The sequence below is a fragment of the Equus asinus genome, chromosome 28 (genome assembly GCF_041296235.1).
Source record: "Equus asinus isolate D_3611 breed Donkey chromosome 28, EquAss-T2T_v2, whole genome shotgun sequence".
Taxonomy (NCBI): Eukaryota; Metazoa; Chordata; class Mammalia; order Perissodactyla; family Equidae; genus Equus; species Equus asinus.
The window spans coordinates 18,350,553-18,367,563 of NC_091817.1; the positions used below are offsets into that span (position 1 = coordinate 18,350,553).

General features: G+C 51.5%; 1 protein-coding gene across 13 annotated transcripts in view; it reads left to right on the top strand.

Annotated features, from left to right (window-relative positions):
• The first annotated feature begins 10,622 nt into the window (after positions 1-10,622).
• Positions 10,623-17,011, top strand: part of NOD2 (nucleotide binding oligomerization domain containing 2) — a 36,230-nt gene continuing 29,841 nt past the window's right edge. For 9 of the 13 annotated variants that reach the window (XR_011499006.1, XR_011499009.1, XR_011499010.1 and 6 more), the window contains exons 1-2: positions 10,623-10,754; positions 15,808-15,979. The gene's annotated coding sequence lies outside the window, so the exon portion shown is untranslated. The other 4 variants (XM_070500427.1, XM_044761143.2, XM_014827998.3 and 1 more) reach the window with 4 other exon arrangements.

Sequence of the window (17,011 nt, forward strand, 5' to 3'; positions counted from 1 at the left end):
ATTATGCTACCCTACACACCTGGCATCATGGGCCATCACGCCCCAGTGACAGATGGGGAAACTGAGGCTTGGAGTACAGAGTTGGTAGGCGCGGGCCAGTGCCTGAGGTGGAGGGGAGGTAGGCAGACTCACGGTTCCAATTGGTGCCCTACTCTGGGCAAGGGTAACCCCAAGTCTCCCTACAGAAAGGACCAGGGCAGCCAGCCCTCTGGGCAGCGGTGTGACTCACGCCAGCGGTACGGTGGCCTTGAGGGCAGGAGGTTGCGACAAGAAATTAGGACCTTGCCAGCCCCCTGGAATCTACCATGTGTCTCCTCCCTCCCCTGCAGAGGTGGTCACAGCCCTGATTCTGACGGGGGTCACTTCCTTGCCTTTTTGGTAAACGTCAGCTATGAACAGACCCCAAAACAACAGAGTCTCATTTTCGAATGTTATGTAAATTGAGCCCTACATACTGTTTGTACGCTTTGGGGTCTGCTTCTTTCATTTCACATTTATGTGAATAAGATTCATCAGTATGTTTTTGAGTAGCTGGAGCGTTTTCATTTTTATTGCTGTGTTGCTACATTATTTGAATACATCATTATCCTTTTTTTGGTCTGTTCATGCGTATTTGGGTTGTTTCTAGTTTGGGCCATCATGATCAGTGCTGCTGGGAATTTCTTACACAATTATCCACGTGCATGTTTGTCTGAGGTGAAATTACCGGGTCTCAGAGCGTGAACAGCTTCAACTGCGCCAGAGTGTACTAGATTGTGCCAAGCCCTTTCCTGAGCGGCTGCGCCATTTTGCACTCCCACCAGAGGGTGTGAGGGCTCCCTCAGCGCACTTGACAGGGTCAGTATTTTCTGTTTTAGCCATTCTAATGGGTATGCAGTGTTTATCTCATTATGGTTTAAGCTGCATTTCCCTAACGACTAGCGATGGTGAGCATCTTTCACTGGCTTATTTGCCATCCTATACCTTCGTTGGGGAAGTGTCTCTTCAAGTCCGCGGCTCATGTTGGGATTGGATCATTTTCTTTATGGTTTGCAGGTGTTCTTTATGCATTCTTCTGGGTGCAGAGACTCAATGTGCTTTCCCATGCTGTGGGGCATCTGTACTCTCTTAGCAGGGTATTTTTAAAAAATTTTTTATTGAAATAATGGTAAGTTACAGTCTTGTGAAATTTCAGTTGTATGTTATTGTTTGTCAGTCGTGTTGTAGGTACACCCCATCACCCTTTGTGCCCACCCCCCCACCCCACCTTTACCCTGGTAGCCATTAATCTGTTCTCTTTGTCTACATTTTTAAATTCCTCATATGAGTGGAGTCATACAGAGATTGTCCTTCTCTATCTGGCTTATTTCACTTAACATAATTCCCTCAAGGTCCATCCATGTTGTTGCAAATGGGACGATTTTGTTCTTTTTTACGGCTGAGTAGTATTCCATTGTGTATATATATATATATATATATATATATATACACACCATATCTTCTTTATCCAATCATCAGTTGATGGGCACTTAGGTTGCTTCCACATCTTGACTATTGTAAATAATGCTGTAATGAACGGTGGGGGGGGGGGGGAGGGACTTTTGGAATTGCTGACTTCAAGTTCTTTGGGTAGATACCCAGTAGTGGGATAGCTGGGTTGTATGGTAGTTCTATTTTTAATTTTTTGAGGAATCTCCATACTGTTTTCCATAGTGGCTGCACCAGTTTGCATTCCCACCAGCAGTGTATGAGGGTTCCTTTTTCTCCACAAACTCTCCAACATTTGTTACTATTAGTTTTAGATATTTTTGTCCTTCTAATGGGTGTAAGGTGATATCTTAGTGTAGTTTTGATTTGCATTTCCCTCATGATCAGCGATGATGAACATCTTTTCATGTGCCTATTGGCCATCCGTATATCTCCTTTGGAGAAATGTCTGTTCACGTCTTCTTCTTAGCAGGGTACTTTGATGAATACAAGTTGGCAACTTTAAAGTATTCAATCATATCAACCTTTTCTTTCACAGCCGGTGTCACACCTTGATGTCTGGAGTTTTCTCCTTTATTGTTTTTCTTTATCGTTGCTTCTGCAACAACTTCACAGGCCATTGTGAGGCTTAAGATGAGTTAGGATGTGCCGAGCACTTAGAACGAGGCTGGTATCCAGTCAGCACTAGACAAGCGCTGGCAGTTCTTGTTATCCTAAAGCCTTCCTAGTCTGCCTGTCTCTTTTGGGCTCTATCATGCACTCAGAGTGGACTTCCGTGTATGGTGTGAGGTGGGAGGGCTGGTGTTTTTTTTCCCGTTTACCTATTGTCCCCGTTTGTTGAAATGGTCATCCAGTCCCACTCTCTGTGGCGCCATCCTTGCTATAAAAAGAGGACCCACTCGCGTCAGGGTCTGTTTAGCTCCAGGGGAGAGCCGGGCACATGTGCCTCTGCTCTGCTAGCTGGTGAGCCCTGAGGGCAGGGCCTGCTCTCACTGTCTCTGCCTCGCACTGCCCCCCACACGGCGGAGGCGAGGCTCCTACATAGAGTGAGGCTGGAACTCCCTCCCCCTCCTCTCCCTGGGTCCGTCCCACAGCTCTCCAGTTTTTTCCCCCACTCTCTACCTGAGCCTAGAGTCTGCGAGAGGCCAGGGTAGACTCTGAGCCCTTCTCTGCAGCCCTGTACGCCTCTCGACAGCAGCCAGCAACTGCGGGGAAGGGTGTGGAAGCCACTGCTTCCTCTTCTGGAAGCGGGAGACGCTCTTTGGAAAGCCCCAGACACGCAGGGGTGTCTGGCCTGCATCGGAAGGACCCAGCTGGACCAGAGGGGCTGGGAGGACAGGCAAGGCCCCGCTGTCCTGGTGGGAGACACAGGGTGGGCATCTCCCACTCAGTACTGAAGCCAGGTGGTGAGAAGGGGAGGCAGGAAGGGAAACGCTGCGTCTCAGCGCCTAGGTGTCTCTTGCCGTAATCTAACTCTTCTAGATTCAGACTGCTTGGATCCTCAGTGGCTTCCCACCACATTCAGAGTAAGTTCAGACTCTCTACTGGGGCCTCTGTGGTCCACTGCTCGCTCCCTTCCTGACCTCATTCTGCACCACTCCCAGCATCGCTCACCACACCAGCCACCTCGGCTTGCTTTCTGTTCCTCAAACACCCCTCCTGGCCTTTGTCCTTCAGTCCCTCTGGCAGCAGCGCTTCGTCCACGACCGGTCCGCTCATCCTCATCTCGCAGTGTGGCTGCCTCTTCTTTGAGCAGCCTTCCCTGACCCCTACGCCAACATTGATCATTGTTAAGTTTACTTTTTTATTGCTGGTCTCAAATGCCGTGATGGCGGCGAGTCTGTGTCAGCATTCTGTCCCCAGGGCTCGGGCAGCGACTGCCCCATGCTGGGTGCTCAGAGATGTCGTGTGAACGAATGAATGAGTGTGTGAATGTAGAGGCGTGGTGACCACGGCTGAGGCTCCAGCTCGGCCCTGGCTCACCGTGTGACCTAGGCAGCCCACCGCCCTCTCTGAAGCTCAGTTTCCCTAATTGCAACGTGAGATTAAGTTAAGGATCCTCCTAGCACCCCTGGGCCAATCCTGAATCCTGTAAACCACCGCTCACCACCGCTCTGGTGTCTGACAAGCTGGGACTCCAGCACCGACACGCCTCCTTCGAGAAATTCAACAAGACTCGATCGCTCGCGGCTGTGCCTCCATGGGTCTGGCAAAGAAAACCCAAGCCGGCGAGGTGTGCGTTTGTAGGCAACACAAAATCCAGTCACATCGATCTTGTTTTTCCACAGTTGGGTGTACACACATAAACCATTTAAAAATCTCAAAGGTTTTCTGCTATATCATTGAGCAATTCCGCTTCTGGGTATTTATCTGAAGAAAACAAAAACACTAACTCAGAAAGATATATGCACCCTCATGGTCATTGCAGCATTGTTTACGATAACCGAGATGTGGAAACAACCTAGGTGCCCGTTGATGGATGAATGGATAAAGAAGAGGTGGTTTATGTATACAACGGAATGTCATTCAGCCACAAAAAAAGAGTGAAATCTTGTCATTTGTGACAACGTGAATGGACCTTGAGGGCATTACGCTAAGTAAAGCACGTCAGATGGAGAAAGATAAACACGTATGATCTCACTTTTATGTGGAATCTAAAAAAAAGCAACCTTGTAGATACAGAGAATAGATTGGAGGTTGCCAGAGGTGGGAGGTAGAGGCCGGGAAAATGAGTGAAGGGGGTCAAAAGGTACAAACGTCCAGTTACAAAATAAATAAGCCATAGCGATGCAGTGGACAGAGTAGCAACTATAGCGAAAAATACCATTAACAATACCGTACTGCTGCAGATTTGAAAGTTGCTTAGAGAGTACATCTTAAAAGTTCTCATCAGAAGAAAAAAGAATTCTGTGATTACGTATGGTGATGAATGTTAACTAGACTTATTGTTGTGATCATTTCACAATAATATACAAATACGGAATCATTATGGTGTCCATCTGAAACTAACATTGTTATTAAAAAAATTCCCTTTCAGAAAAGAAATCTCAAATTTTCTTAATAATGTAGGATTTTAAAATTGGGGCCACAGACAGAGCAATGCGGGGCACTGCTCTGGTTCTACTGGGACGTAACAGGTGGGACCTGGCTGTGGGCCTCGATTCTACAGTGCAGGCTGGGAGGACACCTCAGCCCCTCCTGGGCCTCGCTCAACTGCAGGAATGTCAGTGCCTCTGATCTGCATAAGCACTCGGGCTGAGACGCAGAGAATCTGACTTTATCGGCAGAGCGCACACATTGTGTGTTCCTGGGAAATCTGTTTGTTTGGGTGAAGATTTTGATGAGCGGTTTGGGTGGGGGCTTAGGGCCATCGTATACAATTTTAAGGTTTGTGCCCTACACAGAGCGCATGCAAGGGCATGAGCAGGGCTGAAACCCAGCCTTCTCTCTGCTTTTCCAAGCCAGCACCTGTGTCCGCACAGAGGAAGGGGCGCCTTTTTCGATTTGAAAAGAAGCGTGATATGGGCTGGCTGTGAGGAAGTGTTTTTCCAAGACAGTGAGTTCAGCTGGTGGAACATGTTATTTTGCTGAAGTGGAATTTGTTAGTGGGGTTAGAATGGAAGAGTTTGGGAAAAGGGAGGTGATTCCAGAAACCATCTGGGAGAGGAGAAGAAGAGAGAGGAGGCAGAGGGGGGCGTCTGTCCTTCACGGTAGATGGGTTATGTTTGCTGGGTGTCTGATCTTCAGCAAAACCTGCCTAGCTCATGGGTGAGCTTGGAGCTGGGTTAGGGCACAAGGTGGGGGAAGCGACAAAACGCTGGGTCTGGTCTCAAGGTGGGGATGGGGTGAGACCAGAGACTGCCCCAGAGACCCAGACACATTGGGTGCCCCAGGTTTGAGGCAGCTCAGGAGAAAGCTGCGCGCTCTGATGCGTCCTTCCCTCATGCATTCCCTCTTTTAATAAGTCACTCAACACACAAACTTGGGCCAAGCACGGGACCAGAGCTGAGGTCCAGCAGTGATGAAGGGATGTCCGGAGCCCTCAGGGACTTATAGTCTGATGGGAAAACAGGATGGACACTTCAGCTGTGAGCTGAAACAGAAGGCCATCCAGGCTGAGGGCAGATGAGAGTGCCCGCAGGCTGCTCCTTGGCCGCTCAGAGGACTGGGAGACAGTGGGGGTCCGGGCAGCTTCCTCGAGGGAGGCAGGCAGTGAAGGATGGGTAAGGTCCCAAGAAAAGAAGGGAAAAGTGGGCTTGGCCCACAGTTCCGCCATTCTGTAGCTGGATCACTATAGGGAAATTACCCCTCAGAACCTCAGTCTCTTCATCTCAAGAGTGGGGACCAAGAATAGCCCCTCTTCCGTAGATGCTGTGAGGATCACATGACAGATGAGAGTACAGTGCCTGGCATACAGTAAGTGCTCAACAAATGGTAACATTCATCTCATAAAGTGTTTAGCGCTTTCTCTGGGCAGGAAATGTGCCAAGTGAGTTGTCAGCACCACTTGACTGTTTGGGGAAACTGAGGCCAACGTTAAGTAACTGGTGCAAGGTCATAGAGCTAACAAGCAGCAGAGCCAGGATTCAAATCCAGGTTCACTTTAGTCCAAAGTCCATGCTATTTCCACCCGTTGCCTTCCAGTGGGGCACAGAGTGAGCAAACCACAGAGGTGGGAGGACCAAGAGCATAGAGATGCTGTGCATCTGGGGGCGGCCGGGAAGCCTTCTGTGTGTGCATTCATTGGGGCCTGGCTGTGGAAGGGTTTGGACTCCAGTGGGTGGGTGGGCTGCTTGGAGCGGGGAAGCAGCATGGTGACTGCTGCCCCGTGTGAGGCTGGAGTGACCACCTGCGTGGGCAGCAGCAGCTGTGCTGGGCAGGGCCTCTTCCATCCCAGAACTGCCAGAGATAGTCCCGCCTCCTGGGGCATCCCTTGGGCATAGGCCGCTGGCAAACCTCGCTCCAGCCTCCACCGGCCTCCTGACCTGGGAGGACTTTAAATGACACAATCTAGAGGGTTCCTCCTGCAGAAGCAAAGTCTTGGGCCTGGGGACTCCTAGAAGCTTTGTCCCCTGCCCCTTCTGAGCACTGCCTGACTGGTGCCTGGGTCAGAGCACACGGAGCCAGCAATGTCACCAGGGGATCCCCAATGCCTGGTGGCACAGGGTCCTGCATACAGGGAGTTGTTAATAGATGCCCCTTAACTCACTGAAGTGAAAAGTTTTATAAAATTATTATTATACAAGTAATACATATTTATTGGGAAATATACGTTAGCAAAAAAGAGGTTTAAAAGTCCACCTACAATCCAACCATAAATTTGGAAAGACAGTCTTTTAGATTTTTCAACACACATATTCATAGATTTTTATTACAGCCTAGGAGCACATTACACAAAACATTATTGAAACCTACTTGTTCTGTGTTGAGATATGATTCAAATACGATAAAATTCACCCTTTTAAGGTGTACAATTTAGTGGGTTTTAGTACATACACAAGGTTGTGTAACCATTAACCATTATTATGATCTAACCCCAGGACATTTTCATCATGCTGAAAAGAAACCTGGGGCTCGTTAGCAGCGATTCCCCCCGTTTCTCCCTCCCGCCGGGCCCTGGGGACCACAGCTCCCTGGGCTTGCCTATTCTGGACAGTTCACATAAATGGACTCATACCATATGTGGCCTTTTGTGTCTGGCTTCTTTCACTGAGCATAATGTTTTCAAGGTTTGCCTATGTTGTAGTGTGTTTCAATATTTCATTCCTTTTTATGGCTGAATAATGTTCCATCCTAAGGATGAACCGTTTGTGTTTTCCACTCCTCCGTTGATGGGCTGTTGGCTTGTTTCTGCATTTTGGCTGTTATGAACAACACTGCTGTGAACATTGGTGTAAAGTCTTTGTGTGCATGCATGTTCTCCATTCTCTTGAGTATATACCTAGGAGTCGCTGGGTCATATGGTAACTCCATGTGGAACTTTTTGAAGAACCACCAAACCGTTTTCCACACCAGCAGCACCATTCTACATTCCTACCAGTCACGTGTGAGGGTTCCAACTTCACAGCCCCGTCAACATTTGTTATTTTCTATTTTTTTGATTATAGCCCCCCTTTTGGGTGTAAAGTGGTATCTCCTTGTGGTTTTAATTTGTATTTCCCTGATGGCTAATGATGTTGAGCATCTTTTCCTGTGTTTATTGGCCACTTGTGTACATATCTCCCTTGGAGTCATGTCTATTCCAATCCTTCACTCATTTAAAAAATTGCATTAGTCTTTTTATTGTTGAGTTTTAGGAGTCTTTTGTATATTCTGAACATGATTTGCCAATATTTTCTCCCATTCTCTTGGTTGTCTTTGCACTTTCTTGATAGTGTTTTTTGAAGCACAAAAATTTGTGATTTTGCTAAAGTCCCATTTGTTTATTTTTCTTTGCTTGCTTGTACTTCAGGTGTCATCTGGGAAATTTCTGCCTCATCCAAGGTCATGAAGATTCACACCCATGTTTACTTCTCAGAGCTTTAGATGTTAGCTCTTACATTTAATCCATGTAATCCATTTAATTACATTTAGTCTTTGATCCATTTTGAATTAATTTTTGTATGTCGCCTGAGGTGGGGGTCCAAATTCATTCTTTTGCATGGGGCTATCCAATTTTCGCAGCACCATTTGTTGAAAAGACTGCTCTTTCCCCTTAAGTTGTCTTGGCACTCTTCTTGAAAAGCAACTTGCCTTTTAAACTTTGTCTTATATTATGGGTGTCTCTCTACACTAATAAACATACCTCTACAGCATCTTTTAAAAATTAATTTTTATTAAAATGTAACAAGCATAAAGGAAAATGCAAACATCATTAAGTATTTAGCTTAATCAGTTTTCACAAAGTATTCATACCCATGTGACCACCACTCAGATAAAAAAATAGAAAGTTACTAGCACCCCAGAAGTTTCCTTTGTCCCCTTCCTCATTGTAACCGCCAACCTTCTCCCCACTGGCAACCTCTATCCTGGCTCCCATCGCTATTACTCAGTTTTTCCTGCTTTGAACTTTAAGTAAATGATGTCAGACAGTATTATGCCTTTGAATCTGGATTCTCTCACCCAACACAATGTTTGTGAAGGTGCACTTCCTGTGGGCTGGAGTAAGTCATTCATTTTCATTGTTTATTAGAATTACAGCATCATTTTTGGTATACTCACATAACAAATATTTATTGCATACCAGGCCCCATTCTAGGCCCTGGGATGAGGCAGGGAGCAAGATAGAAAGGTTCCTGTTCCTTGGAGCTCCTGTTCTTTCGGGTGAGAGACTGACAGCAAAGACAATAAATAAGTAAATATATAGTACGTTGTGAGCAGATAGGTGCTGTAGAAAAAGATGCAAAAGAAAGCAGGGGAAGGGATGCAGGGGGAGGCAGTCGCAATTGTAGACGGGATGGTCAGGGAAGACCTCACTGAGAAAGCCACATTGAAGCAAAGGCCTGAAAGAGGAGAAGGAGGGAGCCATGTAGACTTCTAGAGGAAGAGCATTCCAGGCAGAGGGAAGAGCAAATGCAAAGGCCCAGAGGTGGCGGCAGGCCTGGCATATTCCAGGAACAGCCAGGAGACCAGGGGCTGGAGCAGAATGAATGAGGGGAAAGAGTGAGGAGGGGGCCAGAGAGGGCACTGGGTGCAAACAGCAATTGTAAGGACCGTCATTGACTTTTACTCTGAGAGGGGACTCAGTGGAAGGGTTTCCGCAGAGGACTGACACAATTTGACTTTTTTTTAAAAACAGACTCATTGTGGCTGCCATGCTGAAGAAAGACTGCAGCTGGGATCATGGAGAATGGCTGGCAGCTCTTGCCTTGACCCAGGTCAGACACAGTGATTTGGACCCAGGTGGCAGTGGTGGATATAACAAGCAGTGGCTGAATTCTGGATATATTGTCAAGGTCAAGCTGGAAAATTTGCTCCATTTTGCTCCCAGGTTGGATGTGGGGTATGAGAGAAGATGAGTTGGTTAAGTTTTCCTGGTTCAGTTGCTCTGTTAATTTTCTTTTTTCTTTGGTCAAGAAGATTGGCCCTGAGCTAACGCCTGTTGCCAATCTTCCTCTTTTTTGTATGTGGGATGTCACCGCAGCATGGCTTGATGGGCGATGTGCAGGTCCATGCCAGGATCCAAACCGTGAACCCTGGGCCACCGAGTGGAGCCCGCCAACTTAACCGCTAGACCAACGGCTGGCCCCTGTTAATTTTCTTAAGTAATCTCCTTTTATTGGGCAATTAGGAGCCTTCCAGTTTCTCACCGTTATAGAGAAGATGGTGGTGAACGTCCTTGGAGACAGATCTGTACACCATCCAGAGGGATTTCCGTGGGGTGGTTTCAGTCCTTGTAATGCAACATTCAACCTTCCACAGCCAACTGCGCGCCCCCGTGCAGGCATTTACCTGGAGGCAGTGCACGGTAGCGGTTAGAGCATGACTTTTGGCGCCAGATACTGGGAGCAAATCTTGGCTCTGCGGTCACTACTTGGGCAGGTGAATTGCTCAGTATTTTCATCTATAAATTGAAGATAACGACAGCCACTACCCTGTCGACGGGATTAACTGAGTTAATGTGAGCAAAGCCTGGCACACAGTAAGCACTTTGTAAATGTCAGTTATTTTCCTGTAAATTGACTTCCATTTAAAATTTTCCAAATACAAGTGTTTTAAAAGGAATTTTTGTGTTAATATCTTCAATGGAAAACCAGCGTCACTTGCTCGGAAGAATAAGAAATCATAAAACGAAGCGAACTTAATTTAAGGGGAAGGACTGGGCCGTTCAGCGTCGGTCGGACGTCGCGGCAGGTGGGCGCCCCTCCTGGACGGGCAGAGGTGCAGACAGGAGCCGAGGACGCCCCCTGCCCTGGCGGAACCGGTCCCGCCCGGGAGAGGCTGTTCGGGACCTCACAACAGCAAGGCTCTGGAGGCCCGCGGGCGCGCTGACCGGTGCTCGGAGGCTCCGGGTCCCCGCGGCTGGAGGGGGCTCTCGGGACGCGGCTCACCAGCCACGCGGGCCGGCCCCGCAGCAGCCCGGCGCTGCCTGCCCCTCGGCCGGGTTCGGGGCGGCTCGGGGCGCGGGGCGGGCGGTGGGGGCGTGGCCGCGGGCGCGGGGCGGGGAGCGGGGCGGCGCCCGGGGCGGGGCCAGTCCGCGGCCGGGCATGGCGGGGCGCGTCCAGCGCCAGCACGGCCGGGCCGGAGCGCAGTCCGAACCGGAGTCGCGGCGCCGACCGCGTGGAGAACTCGGACGCCGGGGGCCCGCGGTGAGTGCTCCTGCGCCTGGCGCGGGGACGGCGGGGAGAAGGCGCGAGTGCTCGGACACTTGGCTTCGGAGCCGTCCCGGCCGCCAGGCTTAGGAAGGGGCTGCCTCGGTTGCCCCTCGGGGAGTCCCAGGGTCTAGATGGGAGGTAGAACGAAAGGGGGCGTCGGCTTAGGGAGAGACTGCCTCGGTTTCCCCGTTGGGAGTCCCGGGGTCTAGATGGAAGGCAGCAGGAAAGGGGGCGTCTTGAGGATGGGGAGCACGCTGGCGGGCTGTGGCTCCGGAGGATGAGGTGGCTTGGGGATGCGGGCGGAACTCCCAGGCCCTAGGAGCCTTTGAGGTCAGGAGAGAGCTGTGATTTGGGGTGAGGGGCTGTGGAGGGAGAATCTGCAGGATGAGAAGTCCTGAGGCACCTGGCCGGCCTGGGAACGAGGAGGCCAGGCTTCAGATCTCCCCCAAGGCTACTCGCTGTGGAGTCCCTTCCTCTCTCCCGGCCTCGGTTTCCTCATCTTTCCCATACCTGTGAATGGAAGGGTGTGAGAGACTGCCTGGATGACCTCTAACCCCATCAGCGACCTTGTAACTCCTGGCGGTCTCCTGCCTCCTCCTCCCCCTCCGTGGGTGCCCAGACCCCTCCTCGTCCCTCAAGCCTGCCCAGACAGGCCCACACCAGGGGCTGCCCAGTGTCACATCCTCTGTGCCTTTGGCCCTCTTCTATGCCCGGCATGTTGAGAAGCAGCCGTCTGGTTCTCCTTGCTTTCTAACAAATTAAAAACCCACCAAATCCCCTGGGGAGGGCCTCCCACAGCTGGACCCCTGGTGCTGAGTCTGCTCTCGCTTCTCTCCCTCTTTCTGAGCCCTTAGCTTCTCCCTGCCAATGGCCTTGGTCTCCCTGTGGGCTGTTCCTGGCCATAGGGTGCTTGTTCTGTAGAGGGCAAAAGCCTGCCATATCACCCATCCCCGGCCCCGTGGTGAGAAGGACCTGAGTTACGTCCCATGGTCTCTGTTCTCCTGTCCCAGTCGCTCCACCCCTAAGTTTCTTGCTTACTCAGATCCCCTTTGCCCATCTGCACACTGGGATCTGAGGCTGGAAGGGACCCCACCCAGCCCACCTCCTCCCCGCCCAGTGCAGGACGCCTCTGCTGCATTTGCTCAGGGACAGCGAGCTTGTCTCCCTTGTGAGGTGGCTGTTCAGTGTCCTGTGGCTCTGGTTTCATGCAGTTAAAATCTGTGCCTTGCAGATTCCGCCCCTTGGCTGCATTTCTGCCTCCTGGGAACTGCAGAGTAAAGTCATTCTTTTATTCCTTCAAACAATCTTTATCAATGCACTGGGTGAGACACTGGGAATATTGCAATGAAAAAATCAGACCCAACTCCCTGCCCGCGTGGAGTTCTTACTCTAGAAAGGAGTGGGAAGCAGTCAAATAAGTAAATATATGATATGCCGGCTGGTGGGAGGTCCTATGGAGAAGAGTAAAGCAGGCAGGAAGGATGAGGTGTTGGGGTGGGTATTGCAATTTTATATCGCATAGTCAGGGCTGGCCTCCCTGAGGTGGTGACAGCTGAGCAAAGCCTTGAAGGGGGCGTGAGCTGGGGGCAGGGGGACAGTGCACTTGCAGAGGGAAGAGCAATGCAGAGGCCTCCAGGCAGAAGCATGACGGACAGGAGCAGGTCTGGCTTGTTCTAGGAACAAGGAGGAGGACAGTGGTTGGAGCAGGGTGGGTGAGGAGCCCATGGGGGATCAGTAGGAAACGAGTGCAGAGAGAGAAGGGGGGATGTGGGGGTCAGTGCGTGGGACCTCGAAGGTCACAGCGAGGGTGGGGTTTTCACTGAGTGCGATGGCAGCAGATGGCAGCAGCGAGGAGCAGAGCCACCTGCTCTGACTCAGGGATAGCAGGCTCGGCTGGCTGTGGTGGGAGAGTAGACTGGAGGACGTGAGGGCAGAAAGCAGGGGCCAGCGAGTGGTCCGCTGTTGTCATTCTGGGGAGAGCCCATGGGGGCTTCTACCCATGCCCATGGCACAGAGGTGGTGGAAACATCTCAGATTGTCAGATTCGGGGTATGTTTTGGAGATAGAATCCATGGATTTGGCTGCCAGAGAAGAGTGGAGTCAAGGTGGAGTCAAGGACGACTCGGAGGGTTTTGGCCTGAGCGTCTGGAAGTTTTGAGCTGCCGTCAACTTCAGGCATCCACATGAAGAGGTCCAGTAGGAGTCGGGTGAGGTTTCGTGGAGAGGTTGGAGCCGGAAATAAATTTTGGGCATCCTCGCCCTGTAGCTGATATTTAAGGCCGTAAGAGCCAGTGGGCTCACTTAGGGAGAGTGATACGGAGGAAAGTGGTCCGACCAGGGACTTACTCCCAGCGTGAGGAACCAGACAAGGAGACAGTCAGGGCAGCCAGTAGATGGGAGGAGAAATCAGAGGGCTGGGCTGTCCTGGATGCAGGGCGGAAAGTGCTCAGAGGAGGAGGGAGGGAGTGAGTATGACAGCTGCCTTTGACAGAGCAAGCAAGACGGGGGCTGAGGACGAAGCAAGGTGGAGCTCACTGGTGACCCCGAGGGAAGCAATCTGGGGAGCCGCAGAGGCCAGGTTGGCAGGGGGTGGGAGGGGAGGTCTTGAGGACAGCAGTACAGACGACAGACAAGGAGTCTGGCTGTGAAGGGGGGCAGAGAAATGAGGTTAGGGCTGAAAGGGGAAGTGAGGGTAGAGAGAGGGCTTGACTTTTAGAATGGAGGGACGTCTGCTTGTATGCTGGTGGGAAATGCTTTCCCAGAGGGACGCTGGGTGAAGGGGGCGAGAATGGAGGATGGCTGCAGGAGGTCGGGGGATGGACCCAGTGCCCCAGGGAGGCTCGGCCCTGCTCAGCCGGGACAGTGCAAAAGCTGGCCGTCCCTGGGCCTCCCTCCGGCTCCTGTGTGCAGACGCCCAGTGGACTGAGATTTCACCACTGAAGCACATTAACTGGCTCAGGGCCCCAGAGAAACCAGGCAGGCTGTGGTCTCAGGAAGGAAGGGAGTGTCAGGGCTTGGGGACAAGGGAGGACCCACGTGGGTGGCCCCTTCTGCTGGGCCCTCTCCTTCAGCAAGGAAGTGCCCCTTTCTTCGAATGGATGGGCTTCACCTTCCTGGAGGAGAGACTGTAATGGCTCCACAGGTGTAGTAACTGACATGGAAAAGAGACGGCAACGTGATAGACTGACGTATCTAGTCTGAAGAGGGGGGTTCTGAGCAGGCGATCAAGGGCAAGAGGCAGGATTTCAGGGACAGTTTTCATGAAATAGGTGATGAGTGGACATCTATTTTCTCTCTTTCCCAATTTAAACTGAAGCAGGAGAAACTTAAGTTAGATATAATGAGGAACTTCCTGAGCAGGTTAGTGAGGCCAGCAACAAGGCCAGATCCTCCCCGCTGGCTGTTTAAGATGAGAAGGGACAATGCCTGCTCAGAGACAGGGGGCTGGCCAAATTGGTCCTTGGGGATTCTCCTTGCTCTGAGGTTTCTGGGAGAAGGCCAGGGCAGAGATGGAACTTTCTAGCTGCTGCTAGGAAGACAGAGTTTCAAACCTTGTGGCTTGGGCCCGCCTCTCCCTCCTGGTGTCCACAGAACCCTGATGTCGCTGGCTTGGGTGTGTGGGGCCCGAGCATCCATTGGGCTGCCCCAGACTTGGTGTGTTCAGAAAGGGCCTGCTCACTCACAGCTTATCCCCTTGTGGGCGTGCACGTCTGTGGGCGTGTCTCAGGTCCCAGCCTGGTCTCTCAGTACAGGTCACGGTGGATGCACAAGGCTTTGTGCCAGAACTGCTGAGAATTACTTATGTCTGCACAGCTGGTTGGCCAGCTCTGGCTGCTGGCTCATCCTTCCGGGGTTTCCCCGGGCAGGAGGTGGGGTCTGTGGGCAGATCTAGGCCTGCCAGTCCTGCGCCTTTGCCTTCTTGCTCAAGGCCTGCCCGCCGATGACTTGGCCATCTTGCTCTGCCATGCCTAATGAGCTCTGCTGGAGGGCGGGATGCTCCAGGCTCTCCCAATGCGGAGGAGAGAGCAGCTGTTGTCCTTAGGGATCCCCGGGGTGCGAGGAGCCAGCACAGTCCTGTCTCTTCCTAACTTTCAACCTCGTTAATTCCTGGCTATGCACATGCCCTCCGAGCGTTGGGTCAGAAAGAGAGGGCTGACCCCATTTCTGGGCTGTTCCCGTTTCCGGGTGAGTGGTTCTTTTCCCCAGGACCTGGGTTGGGGGTGTGGTGGAGCCGGTGTTTCCACAGCTGAGAACCACTGCAGGGCCAAGCCCAGAGCTCCTGCTCCCCTTTCCTGTTCTCTCCTCCCCTCTCCCCACCTCTACCCTCTTGGCTCCTCGGCTTGGCGTGGGCACAGAAGGCAGCCTGCTTGGCTGGAGAGAACTATTTTAGTTCCTGGTTTAGAGTGCCGTCTGCATCGGGGATGCTCTCCCTCCCAAGCTGCCAGACACGCAGGTGACCTTGCTGCCTCCAATTCTTTTTGTTTTTTAAAGATTTTATTTTTCCATTTTCTCCAAAGCCCACCGGTACACAGTTGTGTATTTTTAGTTGTGGATCCTTCTAGTTGTGGCATGTGGGATGCCGTTCCAGCGTGGCTTCATGAGCAGTGCCATGTGTGAGCCGGGCCCCTGCCTCTGTCTCTTATCTGGCCAGCACAAGGCCTCCAGCCTGAGTGTTGGCAGCATCCTGAGTTGGAGATTTCCCCTTTCTCTTACCTTGTGGCCGGCATATGAGGGTGGCACAGAGTGTTCCAGCCCCTTCCCTTGCTCAGTGGATTTTTGATTCATGAACATTCCCGCTGTGCCTCCCCTGGGCCCAGCCCTGTGCCAAGCTTACGGATGCCAGGATGAATAAGACTCAGGCTTCCACTCGGGCCAGGAAGGGAGTGAGACACGTAAACAAGCAATAGGAAAGAGGCAAAATCCCCAAGCCTCTTGGCGTCTGCTCCCTTGAGTATCTTGGAATGTCCCCGTTTTGTAAAAAGCGGCAGACGTTCTCCTTTTTCCATGCCCACACTCTCACTTTCGTTTTCTCTGGGCGCCACACCAGCCCACATCCCTGGACCCTGTGACACTCGCAGAACAGAACCTGCTGAGCGACTCTCTGCTGCTTGGAACCCTCCCAGGGCTTGGAGCTCCGAGAGATCGAGTTCCCTCGAATCCCCAGAACCCGGAGTCTGACGGCTGAGGCCTGTGTGAGCCAGTGGCAGAGGCGACAGCATGTAACGTGTGGTGGTGAGGGGGTGGGAGGGAGGTGACGCTGGGGGGCAGGTGGGAAGGGGCAGTGAGGACTGGGGGCAACACACCTGCCAGCTTTGAGACGGCTTAGCTTGCACGCGGACTTTTCTTTCACCTGGTTGGGATCTTTATAGCCGTGTCCTGGGTCTGCCCCTTGTGGTAGTAGTGGGTTCCTACACAGGCCTGGGCTCTGGGCCCCTGTGCCAACCCAAATATAAGGGAATTGAAGGCATGCATTCTGGTGTCACCCTGCTTGGGTTCAAATCCTAGCTCCACCTACTGTAGCTGTGAGCCTTTGTACAAGTCACTTAACCTCTCTGTGCCTCAGTTTCTTCATCTGTAGAATGGGCTGATGGCAGCACCTACTTCAGAGTGGGGGGCGAGTTGAATGAGTTCACATGTGAAAGCGCTTAGAGTCGTGCCTGGCACACTGTGTGCACTAAGAAATGTAGCCATTATTGAAGAGAGAGCTGCTGTAGCCCCAATCCAGCCAGCAGGTTAAGGCCCCTCACAAGGCCTCAAAGAGAATTAATTCTCTGCTTCCTTGGGAGACATCGCTCCTAACGTTAGCTCCATATTTTGAGCTTCTTAACTTTTTAAACTTCTTAAGCCAGCGATGTAGCATGGATGTGGGAGCCAGGTCTTTTTTTTGTTTTTGAGGAAGATTAGCCCTGAGCTAACATCTGCCGCCAATCTTCCTCTCTTTTTTGTTTTTTTGCTGAGGAAGAGTGGCCCTGAGCTAATATCTATGCCCATCTTCCTCTATTTTTATATGTGGGATGCCACCACAGCATGGCTTGATAAGCAGTGCGTAGGTCTGCACCTGGGATCCAAACTGGTGAATCCCAGGCTGCCAAAGCAGAGTGTGCGAACTTAACCATGCGACACCAGGCTGACCCCATGAGAGACAGGTCTTGATTTAACTCTTGGCTGCTTCAAATTTTCTGTGGGACCTTGAGGCAGTTTTTTGACTTCTCTGGGCCCCAGTGTGTACATGTGTACAATGGGGAGCTTGG